A 14,936-nucleotide genomic window follows, 5' to 3' on the forward strand; every position below is an offset into this window, starting at 1 on the left:
CTACTATAATGAGGGCTTTGGTTTGATTTTCCAAAACTTGAGCTCTGTGGCTGCTGAAGAGAAGATTCTCTTCCAGAACATACTTAGAATCCTTTAGACCATCTTCCTTTCTCATGCTGCGACCCTTTAATACAGTTCCTCATGTGTGCTTGGTGACCCCCAACCATAAAATTATCTTAGTTGCTACTACATAACTGTAATTTTGCTACTGTTATGAATCAAAATGTAAATATCTGAAATGCAGAATATCTGATATGTGACCACTGTGAAAGGGTCGTTTGAACCTCCAAAGGGGCTGTAACCCATAGGTTGAGAACTGCTGCTTTGGACAGTTTATGCACATTTGGAGCATTCAGTTTTACCACTGAGTTCACTGTTGTCCTTCCTCATCTTTTTTATTTTTTATTTTATTTTTATTGGATATTTTATTTATGTTTCAGATGCAATCCCCTTTCCCCATTTACGCCCCACCCAGAACCACTATGCTAACCCCCCATCCTCCTGCTTCTATGAGGACGTGCCTCCACCCACCATGAAGGGATGTTGAATTTTGTCAAATGCTTTCTCAGCATCTAATGAGATGATCATGTTTTTTTTTTTCTTTTTTTCTTTCTTTTTTGGTTTTTCGAGACAGGGTTTCTCTGTGTAGCCCTGGCTGTCCTGGAACTCACTCTGTAGACCAGGCTGGCCTCGAACCCAGAAATCCGCCTGCCTCTGCCTCCCAAGTGCTGGGATTAAAGGTGGGTGCCACCATCGCCCGGCGTGTTTTTTTTTTTTTTCTTTGAGTTTGTTTATATAGTGGATTACGTTGATGGATTTCCCAATATTCAACCATCCCTGCATTCCTGGGATAAAGCCTACTTGATCATGAAGGATGATTGTTTTGATGTGTTTTTGGATTCTGTTTGTGAGAATTTTATTGAGTATTTTTGCATTGATATTTATAAGGGAGATTGGTCTGAACTTTTCTTTCTTTTTTATGTCTGTGTGGTTTAGGCATGAGTGCAATTGTGGCTTCATAGAACGAATTAGGTAGTGTTCCTTCTGTTTCTATTTTGTAGAACAGTTTGAAGAGAACTGCTATTAGGTCTTCCTTGAAGGTCTGATAGAATTCTGCAGTAAAACCATCTGGTCCTGCGCTTTTTTGGGTAGGAAGATTATTAATGACTGCTGCTATTTCTTTAGGGGTTATGGGACTGTTTAGATGGTTTATCCGCTCCTGATTTAACTTTGGTATGTGGTATCTGTCTAGAAAATTGTCCATTTAATCCAGATTTTCCAGTTTTGTTGAGTATAGGCTTTTGTAGTAGGATCTGATGATTTTTTTTTTAATTTCCTCAGTTTCTGTTGTTATCTCTCTCTTTTCAGTTCTGATTTTATTAATTTGGATACTGTCTCTGTGCACTCTGGTTAGTCTGGCTAAGGGTTTGTCTATCTTGTTGATTTTCTTAAAGAACCAGCTCCTGGTTTTGTTGATACTTTGTATAGTTCTTTTTGTTTCTACTTGGTTGATTTCAGCCCTGAGTTTGATTATTTCCTACATTCTACTCCTCTTGGGTGTATTTGCTTGTTTTTGTTCTAGAGCTTTCAAGTGTGCTGTCAAGTTGTTAGTGTATGCTCTCTCCAGTTTCTTTTTGTAGGCACTTAGAGCTATGAGTTTTCCTCTTAGTGCTGCTTTCATTGTGTCCCATAAGTTTTGTTATGATGTGTCTTCATTTTCATTAAATTCTAAAAAGTCTTTAATTTCTTCCTTAGCCAAGTCATCATTGAGTAGAGTGTTGTTCAGTTTCCATGTGTATATGTGGGCTTTTCATTGTTTTTGTTATTATTGAAGTCCAGCTTTAGTCCTGGTGATCTTTTGAGGCCTGTTTTATATGGTCTATTTTGGAGAAGGTACCATGAGGTGCTGAGAAAAAGGCATATTCTTTTGTTTTAGGATGAAATGTTCTATAGATATCTGTTAAATCCATTTGGTTCATAACTTCTCTTAATTTCACCGTGTCTCTGTTTACTTTCTGTTTCCATGATCTGTTCATTGCTGAGAGTTGGGTGTTGAAATCCCCCCTATAATTGTGTGAGGCGCAATGTGTGCTTTGAGCTTTAGTAAAGTTTCTTTTATGAATGTGGGTGCCCTTACATTTGGAGCATAGGTGTTCAGAATTGAGAATCCATCTTGGTAGATCTTTCCTTTGGTAAGTAGGAAGTGTCCTTCCTTATCCTTTTTGGTAACTTTTGGTTGAAAGTCTATTTTATTCAATATTAGAATGGCTACTCCAGCTTGTCTCTTGGAACCATTTGCTTAGAAAACTGTTTTCCAGCCTTTTACTAGGTTTGTTTCCTGTATGCAGCAAAATTCTGGGTCCTGTTTATGTATCCAGTTTGTTAGTTTACATCTTCTTATTGGGGAATTGAGTTCATTGATGTTAAGAGATATTAAGGAAAAATAATTGTTGCTTCTTGTTATTTTTGTTATCAGAGGTGGTATTATGTTTGTGTAGCTATCCTCTTTTGGGTTTGTTGGAAGATTACTTTATTGCTTTTCTAGGTTGTAGTTTCCTTCCTTGTGTTGGAGTTTTCCATCTATTATCCTTTGTAGGGCTGGATTTGTGGGAAGATGTTGTGTAAATTTGGTTTTGTCACGGAATATCTTGGTTTCTTCATCTATAGTTATTGAGAGTTTTGCTGGGTATAGTAGTCTGGGTTGGCATTTGTGTTCTCTTAGGGTCTGTATGGTATCAGTCCAGAATCTTCTGTCTTTTATAGTCTTTGGTGAGAAGTGTGGTGCAATTCTAATAGGTCTGCCTTTATATGTTACTTTACCTTTTTCCCTTACTGCTTTTAGTATCTTTTCTTTGTTTTGTGAATTTAATGTTTTGATTATTATGTGACAGGAGGAATTTCTTTTCTGGTCTAGTCTATTTGGAGTTCTGTAGGCTTCTTGTATGTTCATGGGCATCTTTAGGTTAGGAAAGTTTTCCTCTATAATTTTGTTGAAGATATTTACTGTCCCTTTAAGTTGGGAATCTTCACTCTCATCTATACCTATTATCCTTAGGTTTGGTCTTCTCATTGTGTCCTGGATGTTCCTAGGAGCTTTTTGCGTTTTGCATTTTCTTTGATAGTTACATCATGGTATCTTCTGCACATGAAATTCTCTCTTCTTTCTCTTGTATTCTGTTGGTGATGCTTGCATCTATGACTCCTGATTTCTTTTCTAGGTTTTCTATCTCTTGGATAGTCTTCCTTTGTGATTTCTTTATTGTTTCTACTTCCATTTTTAGATCCTGGATGGTTTTGTTCAATTTCTTCACCTGTTTGGTTGTGTTTTCTTGTAATTCTTTAAGGGATTTTTGTGTTTCCTCTTTAAGGGCTTCTACCTGTTTACCTGTGTTCTCCTGTATTTCTTTAAGGGAGTTATTTATGTCCTTCTTAAAGTCTTCTATCAATATCATGAGAAGTGATTTTAATTCTGAATCCTGCTTTTCCAGTGTGATGGGGTGTCCAGGACTTGCTATGGTGGGAGAACTGGATTCTGATGATGCTAGGTAACTTTGGTTTCTGTTGCACTTAGCTTTTGCCATATAGTTAACTCTAGTGCTTCCTGCACTCACTGTCTCTGATTGGAACCTGTCTTTCCAGTTATCTTGCTTGTGTCAGAACTCCTCAGAGTCCAGATGTCTCTGTGATTCTGTGATCCTGAGCTCCTGGATGGAATAGCTCCCAGCACTCAGGCTGCCTCTGGGATCCTGAAATCCTGCTGCTCTGTGTGCAGTGGTTCCTGTAGGATGGCTCAGGACAAAGTGTCTTCACAGGATCAGAGCAGTTAGGTGTCTGCCCCAGTCTAAAGGAACAAGTGAGGGGTTGAAGGCATCCTTCCTCATCTTATCTTGAGATGCTAAAAGTTGGTTAATTTTGTCACAGAGCTCATTCTTTTCTCTTGTCAATTTATCCAGCGATGCCAGGAGCAACCAACCAACAGCATCAGTTTCCTTATTTTTCTCCAAATTGTCAAAAGTTTTATATAGTCACTAAGCTCCTTGCTTTTCACAATAGGTGAATTAAGGTAATCAAATGTATTTGTCTTGGTAAATTTATAAATTAGTCTACACTATGAATTTTCAGTGCTCCTTAGCTTCTAGGAGAGGCCTCAGTAACTGTAGGTGTTGGCAAATTGGAAAGCTATTTCATATACTTAAAAAATTTATACTTATACTTCTTTTGGTATAAAACTACTCCTGGTCCTAAGGATTGTGTTAATTAGGGCTTTTTAGAGAACTGGACAGACAAAATTCTATCTATCTATCTATCAATCTATCTATCTATCTATCTATCTATCTTGCATATATATATGTGAACACACACACACATACACACACACATATATACACACATACACACAAACACACACACACATACAAAATTTATTAGTGTGTCTTTCACTCAGTGGTCCAACTATTGAAGGTTTGCTTATAGTATCAGAGGGTTAGTTTCTCACCGTCATGGTGGGAAGCAGGCATGCTGCTAGAGCGGTAACTGAGAGCTTTACATTCTGATCTGCAGGCAACAGGCAGAACGCAAGACACTGGACCTGGTGTTGGCCTTTGAAAACGTAAAGCCCACTCCCAGTGACACACTTCATCCAACAAGGTCACACCTACTCCAAGAAGGCCTTACCTATTCCAACAAGACCACGCCCCCTAATATTTTCAAACATTTCAACAACTGGGGACCAAGTGTCCAAACATATGAGTCTATAGCCGTTTCCATTCAAAACACCACACTCAACAGCTTTGATTTTGGTTAGTTCCAAATAGAGTTAATTATGCTGGTAAGGCAGTTCTTTGTAGGAAGAGCCCACTAAGATTTGAACTGTTGGCCACCTTCAATGATGTAAAATTTCCCACAATGGTCAGAGGAGAGATGAGCACAATTGTCTCTCATGAGTCATGGATCACACTGGAGCACCAGTGAGTGCACACTGCCAATCACACCCTCGCTCACACACTTTTTAACCTCTGTCATCACTGCCACTTATCCAGACAGTACAGAGGTTAGAGATCTGTTATGACAACAGAGAAGGTAGGTAGTTCTATTGTTTTTACCAAACACCCAAAGGTTATGACCTCTGAAAATGATTGTATTGTGCTCATGTGTCAGGAGTTTGGACAGAAGAGATCTGAGGATAATTTATCTCTGTCTCATGATAAGGGCGGCTCATAGGTCCACTAGGTGCTGGGGGATTGAATTCACCTAGAAAGCGTTGGTACTTACTGCCTGATGTTGCTCCTGGCTTTTATCTGGATCCCAGAGGAGAGCATCTAAACATGGTTTCTATGTGCAGCTGCTCTGCATGTTTGTGGATGGCAATTGGGTTCTCAGCATAAGAATCTAAGAGGCTTTAACATTCACAATATAGATTTATTTCTTGTTTGCATTTTGTTGTTGGAAGGGACCTTGTAAGAATTACGTTGTAGATGGGTGTGTATATAGCCCTACTTATCAGGAGGAGTCTCAAACTCACTTTGTAAGAAGAGGATATAAAATAGGAAGTTTTGTGGCCATTTTTTGGGAAAACATCATGTGCCAGAATCAATATGTAGAGAACTCTGTTTCTAAGGATTTTTAATTTTTCATTTGTGTGGGTGTTTTTAAGCTACATGAATGTCTATGTACCATGTTTGCTATGCCCGTGTAGGCCAGAAGAGGAATGGAACTTCTAGACCTTAAGTTATAGATGATTGTTAGCCACTGTGTGGGTGCTGGGATCAAACCCTGGTCTCCTTTAAGAACAGCCAATGCTCTTAACCACTAAGCCATCTCTCTAGCTCTGTGTATGGAGAATTCTTTTTTTGTTAAAGGCTCAGAATTATTTTCTATTTGATTCTTTACCAAACCTCTTTTGAACTTTTGATATGTCCTTTGCAGCCTTGAGAGATAGCTAAGACTTCTCTCTAGGTATTTTTTATTTTATGCCCATGTAACAAAAAACTGAAAGGATTATGTTAGTTTAAGGAAACAGAAAAGGAATGTTCTGTCTGTCCATCCATCCATCCATCCATCCATCCATTCATCAATCCATCCATCTGTCTAACAGAAGTTTATCAAATACCTACTGTATTCCTGGAACTATTCTAAGTTCTATATACTAGATAGCTGTAATTCTGCATTATTTTTGATACTTTGAAGACAACTAACCAAATAACAAATAAGAAAATTCTTGATAGTTTATGACAAGAACAGACTGTATGTTTTTATCAGACTTTCTACTGCCACAAGAGATATATAACATAACTATTTAAAAGAAGGAAATATTAACTAACTCACATTTTCAGGTCACCCAGAACAATTGTGTCTAGGCCGTGAAGAAACATAACAGCATGGTGGGGAGCATGTCATGGAGCAAACAGCTTCCCTCACAGCAACCAAGAAGCAGAGAGTGACAGGATACTGTATAACCTTTCATAGAACACTCCCACTGGCCAGATTTCCCCAACTTGTGTCTTGCCTTCTATAGTACCCACTACTTTCCAACAACCTATTTGAATTTTGAATCAACAGCTGGAATACTGATGAAATAAGAGACCTTATGATCCAATCATTTACCAAAACACCCGCTTCTGAGCATTGCATCAAGAAAGAGCCCTTCAGTGTCTTTTGGGGGATACTCTATATTCAATATATAATAGTATATGACTGAATGTCAGGGAGAGTGTACCTGTTGATTGGCGGGTTAGGGGCAGTTTTTCTAAAGCATAAAGAAGTAGGTGAGCATGGGAAAGGTGTCTCAGTACAGTTCTTTGGATCCACTTCATCCCTATTTCACAATGTAAATATGGCTAAAAACAGTGACTTATAGCCATGCCATAACCTGGATGTTGTTATGTTTGAACTTTCCTCCCCCAAATAGATTGCACTGGTTTTATGTCATCTTGACACATGCTAGAATTATCAGAGAGGAGGGAGCCTCAATTGAGAAAATGCCTCCATTCAACCCATCTGTAAGGCATCTATCTCCTTAGTTAGCGATGGATGGGGAAGAGCCCAACTCATGGTGAGTAGTGCCATCCCTAGGCTGTGGGTCCTGCATTCTATAAGAAAGCAAGCTGAGCAAGCCATAGGGGAGTAAACCAGTAATAGCACCCCATTGTGGCCTCTGCATCAGCTCCTGCCCCAGGTTCCAGCCCTGTATGAGTTCCTGTCCTGACTTTCTTCAATGAGGGACTATAATGGGGAAGTGTAAGCCGAGTAAACTCTTTCCCCCCACCCCCCGCTTGCTTTTGATCATGGTGTTTTATTGCAGCAATAGAAACACTCATTACTACATGTATTACTGTTAAATTCAGCCTCATTTACATTTTTAGAACATGGGCAGACATATCCAGATTCTTTGCCAGAATGTAACATTAATAAACCTCTAATCCTGTTTCTGATAGAGTCCTTATTCTTCTCTGAAATCTCGTGAACACAGGGTGCACAGCCTGTCTATTTGTACTTGGTCTTCCAAACTAGCAGACTTGTAAGCAGAATTCTGTCTATAGGATTCTATGCTATGTTTCAAGCCTGTGGCCTTCAACTCATCCACATTCTTCTCACAAACCAGTTTTAAAGGCCTAAGAACCACACAATCAGGTTTATCATAGGAACAACCTCACTCTTGACAATTGTCTATATTAGCTAATTTCTCCCCATGACAACAAAGACCCCAACAGAAATAATGAGTTACCTTTGTTCATACTTCTGGTCCATCATGGTAGGAGGATAGTAGTGTGACTCTATGTCTGCGAGAGAGCTCCACTGTGGAAAAAAAGGAGCAAAGAAAGAATTGGCAACAGGGCTTGGCAGTAACTCCCAATGCCTACCTCCTGTGTCCTACCTTGTAAGGTTTGCATAACATCCCAAAGCTATGGCACCAGCTTGGAGAAGAAGCATACAAACAGCCTATGAGGACATTTCATATTTACAACATAAATGATCGCTTTCTTCTTTTAAATCAGGTTATCCGTTTTCTTGCTGTGTTAGGATTTTTATCACTGAAAAATGTACCACGATGGTGAAGATCAAGCACCATCCTTCCCACTGAGCCGCTCGAGTTCTGACATATTTTGACTATCATTGCCCCATCAGATGTGTAATCTAAAAATGTTTTCTCTCAAAGTTTTTATAACTTAGGAAAAATGCGAACTCTTCATAAAAATATGGAGACAAAAGTTTGTCATTTTTTTTTTTTTTGGTAATAATTTCCTGCTGAGCCTGGCTCTGGTAGGGACAGGGTGACATGGTTCCTACTCCTGGGATAGGGTCCCTTGTAAGCCTCCATGAGTGTCAATGGCTGCTCTTGGCATAAGGATTGTTTGTGTAATAATGTACATGTTTTCACATTCCTTCAAGGAATGTCCTTTCTGTCAATGTTAATGACTCCATGATAATCTGAGAAAGTGTAAGTCCAGGAGGCTAAGGTATGGCTAATGTCTCAGCAGAATGGTAAAGGCTAGGACCTTCAGGACAGTCCTTGAGGCTATAAGAAAGAGCTCTAAATACATGAGTTTAAAAAATATATATTTTCTCAACTATAAAAAATAAAAGGATGTAATATGAATTATGAGGGGCTTCACGAATCTAGAGGAACAAAGACAGGTACATTGATGAGGCAGCTTCTTAGAAAGATATAAAGGCAGGCAGATTTCTGAGTTCAAGGTCAGCATGAGATACAGCAAGGTTAGGCCCAGGTGTGCTGGAGATGGTCATTTCAGGGCAGTTCCACCATCCTCTGTGCTTAATAAAGGCAGACAGACCTCTGAATTCTTTTGTAATGTTAAAAAAAATGTATGCCGGCTGTCTCTTAAGAATCAAAGGACTGAGGTCATGGGATGCTGATTCATTAGATAATCAAAAGGAAAACCTGGAGCAAATGGCTGGATTGAAAGGTAAAACAAAAGACTGGACCTGTGTTCTGTTGGAGAGGAGCTATCCGGAGAATTTTATAGGATAAAAAGAGAGGACTACTTGGAGAACAGACAGACACATACAGACAGACCCACACAGAGACAGACAGACAGACAGACACACACACAGACACACACACAGACACACACACACACACACACACACACACACACACTCACTCACAAGCAAGCAGAATATAGACAGAGAGATCTCCAGAGAGAAAGCAGAACACAGAGAGAAGCAGACTGGAAAAGCTGCATCAGGCAGAACACAGGTCATCAGCCTGGAACCAGGATTCGACTTCACGTTGTTCTTTTCACCATCCCCAGACACCCCTTCTCTCAGAACCCCTCTCCATGCTGAGGCTGGTCCTTGGAAATTTCTTGTTTATTACAAATTGCATTTGATATTTGAGAGCTTGGAAACAGTAGGACAGATATATCTGTGTCCCTGTGTTACTCAGTGTCAGTTCTGCAAATACAACTACTAATAGAGCACACGCCTACATTTTCTGCATCTGTCACAAAGAAAATGGAGTTGGTTACTCAGGAAGAATGTCTGGTTTATGTTACCAACTCTTTGAAAATAAAATCTATCATCGTCATTCAGAGGAGGGTTACATGTTTTCCTGCGGAAGGCAGGGAGGTAAGTAAAGAGCTTTTCACTTTTTTTTTCAGCATTATTGTTTTGTTTCTCAGTTTATTTTTGTAATAGTTTAACAAAGCAGAGGAATTATATGCCCTTCCACCAAGTGTTGTGTTCTTGTTGAAAAGTCTGCTGGGTTCTACCTCTCCTTTAATCTGTCTCTTGCTTCAGCTTAACTACACACACACACACACACACACACACACACACACACACACACGAACACACACACATGAACACACACACAATATCAAATGGTGTTTTTAATGAGAGCCCTTTGGAAGAAGGTTTATGGCCAGTTTGAGCCTCACTGTAGTCAGCCCCCCCCCTTACTTTGGACAGATTTCCTGTTAAGCAATGGATATAAAATATTCCATACATATTAACTCCACTTGTAGTATATGCAGAGTTAAGTAACTTGCTCAAAAATAGCAAAGAAACAAGCTTCAGAGCCCTTGCACCTGCATTGTAGGCGTGGTGGATGGACATCTGCCTTAGTAAGGCTACAGTCTTCTTCTGAATAAATATGACGTTTAATAGAGGCTCAGTAACACTGAAATCATGGCCAACGAGAATCAGCAAGGCTACTGTTGTAGGTTGGTTTCAAGCAGACTCCTCTGAGCTCTTCCATTGTTTGGCTGTATCCCTTACTAATATATTTTCTTCTCTTGTAGTCTTGAAATCTTGGAGTAAAGTAGACATTATTTGGTTAGGATTACTGTTGCTGTGATGAAGCACCATGACCAGAAGTGAGTTGTGGGTGGAGGGGCGAGGGTTACTTGGCTGACCTGTCACAGTCCACTGAGGGAAGCTGAGGCAGGGACTCAAGCAGGGCAGGAACCTAGAGGCAGGAGTTGATGCAGAGGCCACGGAGGGGCTCTGCTTACTGGCTTTCTCCACATGGCTTGCTCAGCCTGCTTTTTTATAGAAGCCAGGACCACCAGCACAGGGATTGCACCACCCAAAATGGGCTGGGCCCTCCCCATCAATTACTAATTAAGAAAAATGCCCTATAGATTTTTCTCAATTAATGTTTCTTTCTCTCCTATTACTTTAGCTTGTGTAAAGTAGAATAAAACTAGGCATCACAGACTTAAGAAAATCAAGGTCATCATGAATTGAAAGGAAGAACAAAGATAATTGGCTGGAAAGTATCTTAGGAGACTTAATAAGCACAGACACATTTACTGTGAAGAACTGGAATAGTTTGGAGTGATGTGTGCTCTTTGATCCAAAATTAAACACAGTATTCAGTAAGGGACAATTATTCTGAGCAGGTATTTTGTCAGGCGTTCGGCTGTGCTGGAAAATACTGAGCTTTCAGAGTTAGGGCCATTAACTAAAGCATCAGCCCCAAATGAAACAACCAGGATGGTTTTTATCATGTGTAATAGTATGTGAATATCCTCTCTCAGTTACACTATCTACGTCGTGTACAGGAAACAAGGTGAGAGTGCATATAGATGTGAAATGAGAAAGAAGACTAAAATAGGGGGTGGAACTGGTGTTGAGGAAAGGGGGTACAGAACGTGTGTTCTGGGAAAGCAGAAAGGGGGGATGGCTGTGGGAAGGTGCAAAGGTTGGGGAGGTTGGTCAGAGGAAGGGGGAGACGTGAGTTAGCAAAGATGTCACACTGACACTCAATAACAGTGAGTGCCACTGTTGTTTTTATACTCTGTCTCTATGCATAACAAGATAAATTCACAGATGCTGTGGGCTCAAAACACATATTGATTTTATGTCACCCAATATTTGTTCTTCATTCATCCCCAAGAACACATCCCACTTGGTTGTTCAGTGACAAGTGCTAGGTGTCGTGATGCATGCCTGTTATTTTGGCCTCAGGAGATGGAGACAGGGGCATGTCAAGTTTCAGGCCAGGTAGAGGTGCAGAGTGAGACCCTGTTAGGAAGGGCAGGGCATGATGAGCAGCCCAGTCTGCTGTGAGGATCAGATTCATCCCTGGAATTGATGGAGGAAGCTGAAGTTACTGACGACGATGGCGACTTACAGAAGCATGTGCCCACCCAGCGCCTGCTTTCACTCCCAGTCTGTATCTAACAGTCTGACAATGTGATACATATTTTAGGGCTAAAGAACTGTTTATGCAAATTTGGAAACTTAAACAAAAAAAAAACATAAGAAAGACAAAACTGTACATAAACACACAATCCAAATGCATTTTGTCTTTTAATGAAGAACTTCAGAACGTTTGATGTATTCCCATATTCTTCCCTTGTCCCGTCTTCTCTTCCCACTTGATTTGCCTGTTCCTGTCACTATCCCAATCCATCCATAATGATCTATTATATTTTCCTTTCTTAACAAGATCTACCTGCTCCCTCCCTGCACCTAGTGCGTTACTGTATTCCTAGCCTCTGTGGTCTATAGATTGTAGCATGGCTATTACTGACTTAACAGCTAATATCCACACACAGGCAAATAAATACCATCTTTGTTTCTCTGGGTCTGGGTTACTTCACTCAGGATGCATTTTTTTTTCCTAGTTTCATCCTGTGAATTTCATGATTTTATTTTTCTAACAATGGAGTAATATTTCTTGTGCTAATGTACCACATTTTATTTATCTATTAATTTGTTGAACAATATCTAGGTTGTTTCCAAGTTCTAGCTATTGTGAACAGAGCAGGAATGAACGGTTGAGCAAGTATCTCTATGCTCAGAGGAAATATTCTTTGGGCATATGCCCAAGAGTGGTATAGCCAGATCTTGAGGTAGATTGATTCCCATTTTCCTGAGGAACTGCCACATTGATTCCACAGTTTGCATTTCCACCAGCAATGCAAGAGTGTGCCTCCTACTTCACATCATTGCCTGCATGAGCTATCATTTGTTTTATTGATTCTGACAGGTATAAGATGAAACCTTGAAGTGGTTTTGATTTACATTTCTCTGACGACTAAGGATGTTGGACATTTCTTTAACTGTTTCTCAGACATCTGAGTTACCTCTTTTGAGAATTCTTTGTACAACTTTTAAAATCAGGTTATTTGTTTTCTTGATATCTTGTTTTGGAATTTTTCATACACTTTGAATATTAGCCCTCCATCAGACATATAGTTGATAAAAATGTTTTCTCATTCTGTAGGCTGCCGTTTTGTCCTATTGATGGTATCCTTCACCATGCAGAAAAAACTTCACAAAGTCCTATTTATTATTTGTTAATCTTAGTGCTGTGCTAATGCTCTTGTGTTCAGAAAGTCTTCCTCTGACAATGAGTTCAAGACTGTTCTTCACTTTCGCTTCTGTCAGACTCAGGGTATCTGGGCTTATGTTGAGGTCTTTCATCTATTTGAAGATGAGTTTTGTGCAGGGGGACAAACATGGATCTATTTAGAGTCTTCTACATGGAGCCATCCATTTTGACCAGCACCATTTGTTAAAGATGCTGTCTTTTTCCCACTGTGTGTTTATTGATTCTCTATCAAAATCAGGTGTGCATAGGTGTGTAAATTTATGTCTGGGTCATCAGTTTGATTCTATTGATGAGTGTTTCTGGGTTTGCTTGTTTTTTTTTTTTTTTTACATCACTGTAAGGAATTGGGTTAGAATTTTGATAGAAATTTTATTGTATTTGTCGATTGCTTTTGGTAGGGTGAACATTTTTACTACATTAATCCTACCTATCCATGGACATGGGAGATTTTTCTATCTTCCGATATCTTCTTCAATTTCTTTCCTTTATGGTTTGAAATTTTTATTTTACAAGTTTCTCACTTGGTTGCTTAGAGTTTCCCCAAGATACTTTATATTATTTGAGGGTATTGTGCAAAGTGTTGTTTCCTTGATTTCTTTCTCAGTCCATTTGTCATTTGTATGTAAGAAGGCTAAAGACTTTAATGAGTTAATTTCATATACTCCTATTTAGGTGAAAGTGTTTATCAGCTGTAGAAATTTCCCAGTGGAATTTTTAGGGTCACTTATGAATAATATCATATAATCTTTATATCAAAAATCAATAAAGATGTTCCTTCCTTTCCAATTTGTATCCTCTTGATTGCCTTCAGTTGTCTTATTGCTCCAGCTAAGACATTTCAAGTACTATACTGAATATACATGGAAAGAGTAGACAACCTTGTCGTGTTCCTGATTTTAGTGGGATTGCGTTGTGTTTTTCTCTGTTTAAGCTGATGTTGGCTGTGAGCTTGCTGAAAACTGCCTTTATTATATTGAAGTATGTCAGTTGTATCCCTCATTTCTCTAGGACTTTTATCATGTAGGGGTGTTGAGCTTTTGCCAAAGGCCTTTCCTGCATCTAATGAGACGCTCATGTAGTTTTTATATTTCACTCTGTTTATGTGGTGGTTTACATTTATTGATTTATGTGTGAACTATGCTTGCATCTCTTGGATGATGCCTACTTGATTATTGTGGATGATCTTTTTGATGTATCCTTGGATTCCTTTTGCAAGTATTTTGCTGAGAATTTGTGTATCTCTGTTCATAAGGGACATTTATCTGTACATAGTTTTGATGATGTCTGTGTGGTTTGGGTGTCAGAGTAACGGTGACCTCATGAAAAGAACGGGCTACATCCCGTCTGCTTCTGTGCTATGGAGTTATTGAAGAAGTACTGGTGTTCATTCATCTTTGAAGGTCTGGAAGAATTCTACATTGAATCCATCTGTGTAGCAGGATATTTATTCTGCTACATTGTATTCACAGTGAAGCTCCATGATTAGGCAGTAGAAGAGGAGGTGGAGCTGGGAGAAGAAAAGAGGAAGGGGAGGGGAGAAATAGAGGAAGGGGAGGAGAAGAAGGAGGCTATCAGCTATGGAGAACCACGGATGGGTCAAAAGCTGACCTGGGTAGACACTTAATGCTATGTACTTGCCCTTATTGTGTTCCATAAGTTTGTGTATGTTGTGTTTTCATTTCCATTCATTATATAAAATCTTTAATTTCTTTCAACTTTTTAAAAAAGAATACTTTTAAAAAAGAAGTATTTATTTATTTTATGCATGTGTGTATATGAGTGATCTGTTTGCATGTACACCTGCATACTAGAAGAGGGCATCAGAACTCATTATAGATGGTTGTAAACCACAATGGTTGCTGGGAATTGAACTTAGGATTTCTGGAAAAGCAGATGGTGATCTTAACCACTGAACCACCTCTCCAGCCCCCAATTTCTTTCTTAATTTCTGTCTTGGCTCATATTTCATTCAGTCCTGAGTTGATTAAGTTTGTAAGCCTAATCCATGAGCTTGTAAACTTTCTATTGTTGTTGATATCCAGCTTTAATCTATGGTGGTTAGATAGATAAGATGTTATTTCAATATTCTTGTAGCTGTTGGGACTTGCTTTATGTTCTCGTATGTTGTCAG

The sequence above is a fragment of the Arvicanthis niloticus genome, chromosome 3 (assembly GCF_011762505.2).
Source record: "Arvicanthis niloticus isolate mArvNil1 chromosome 3, mArvNil1.pat.X, whole genome shotgun sequence".
In the NCBI taxonomy this organism is placed as follows: Eukaryota; Metazoa; Chordata; class Mammalia; order Rodentia; family Muridae; genus Arvicanthis; species Arvicanthis niloticus.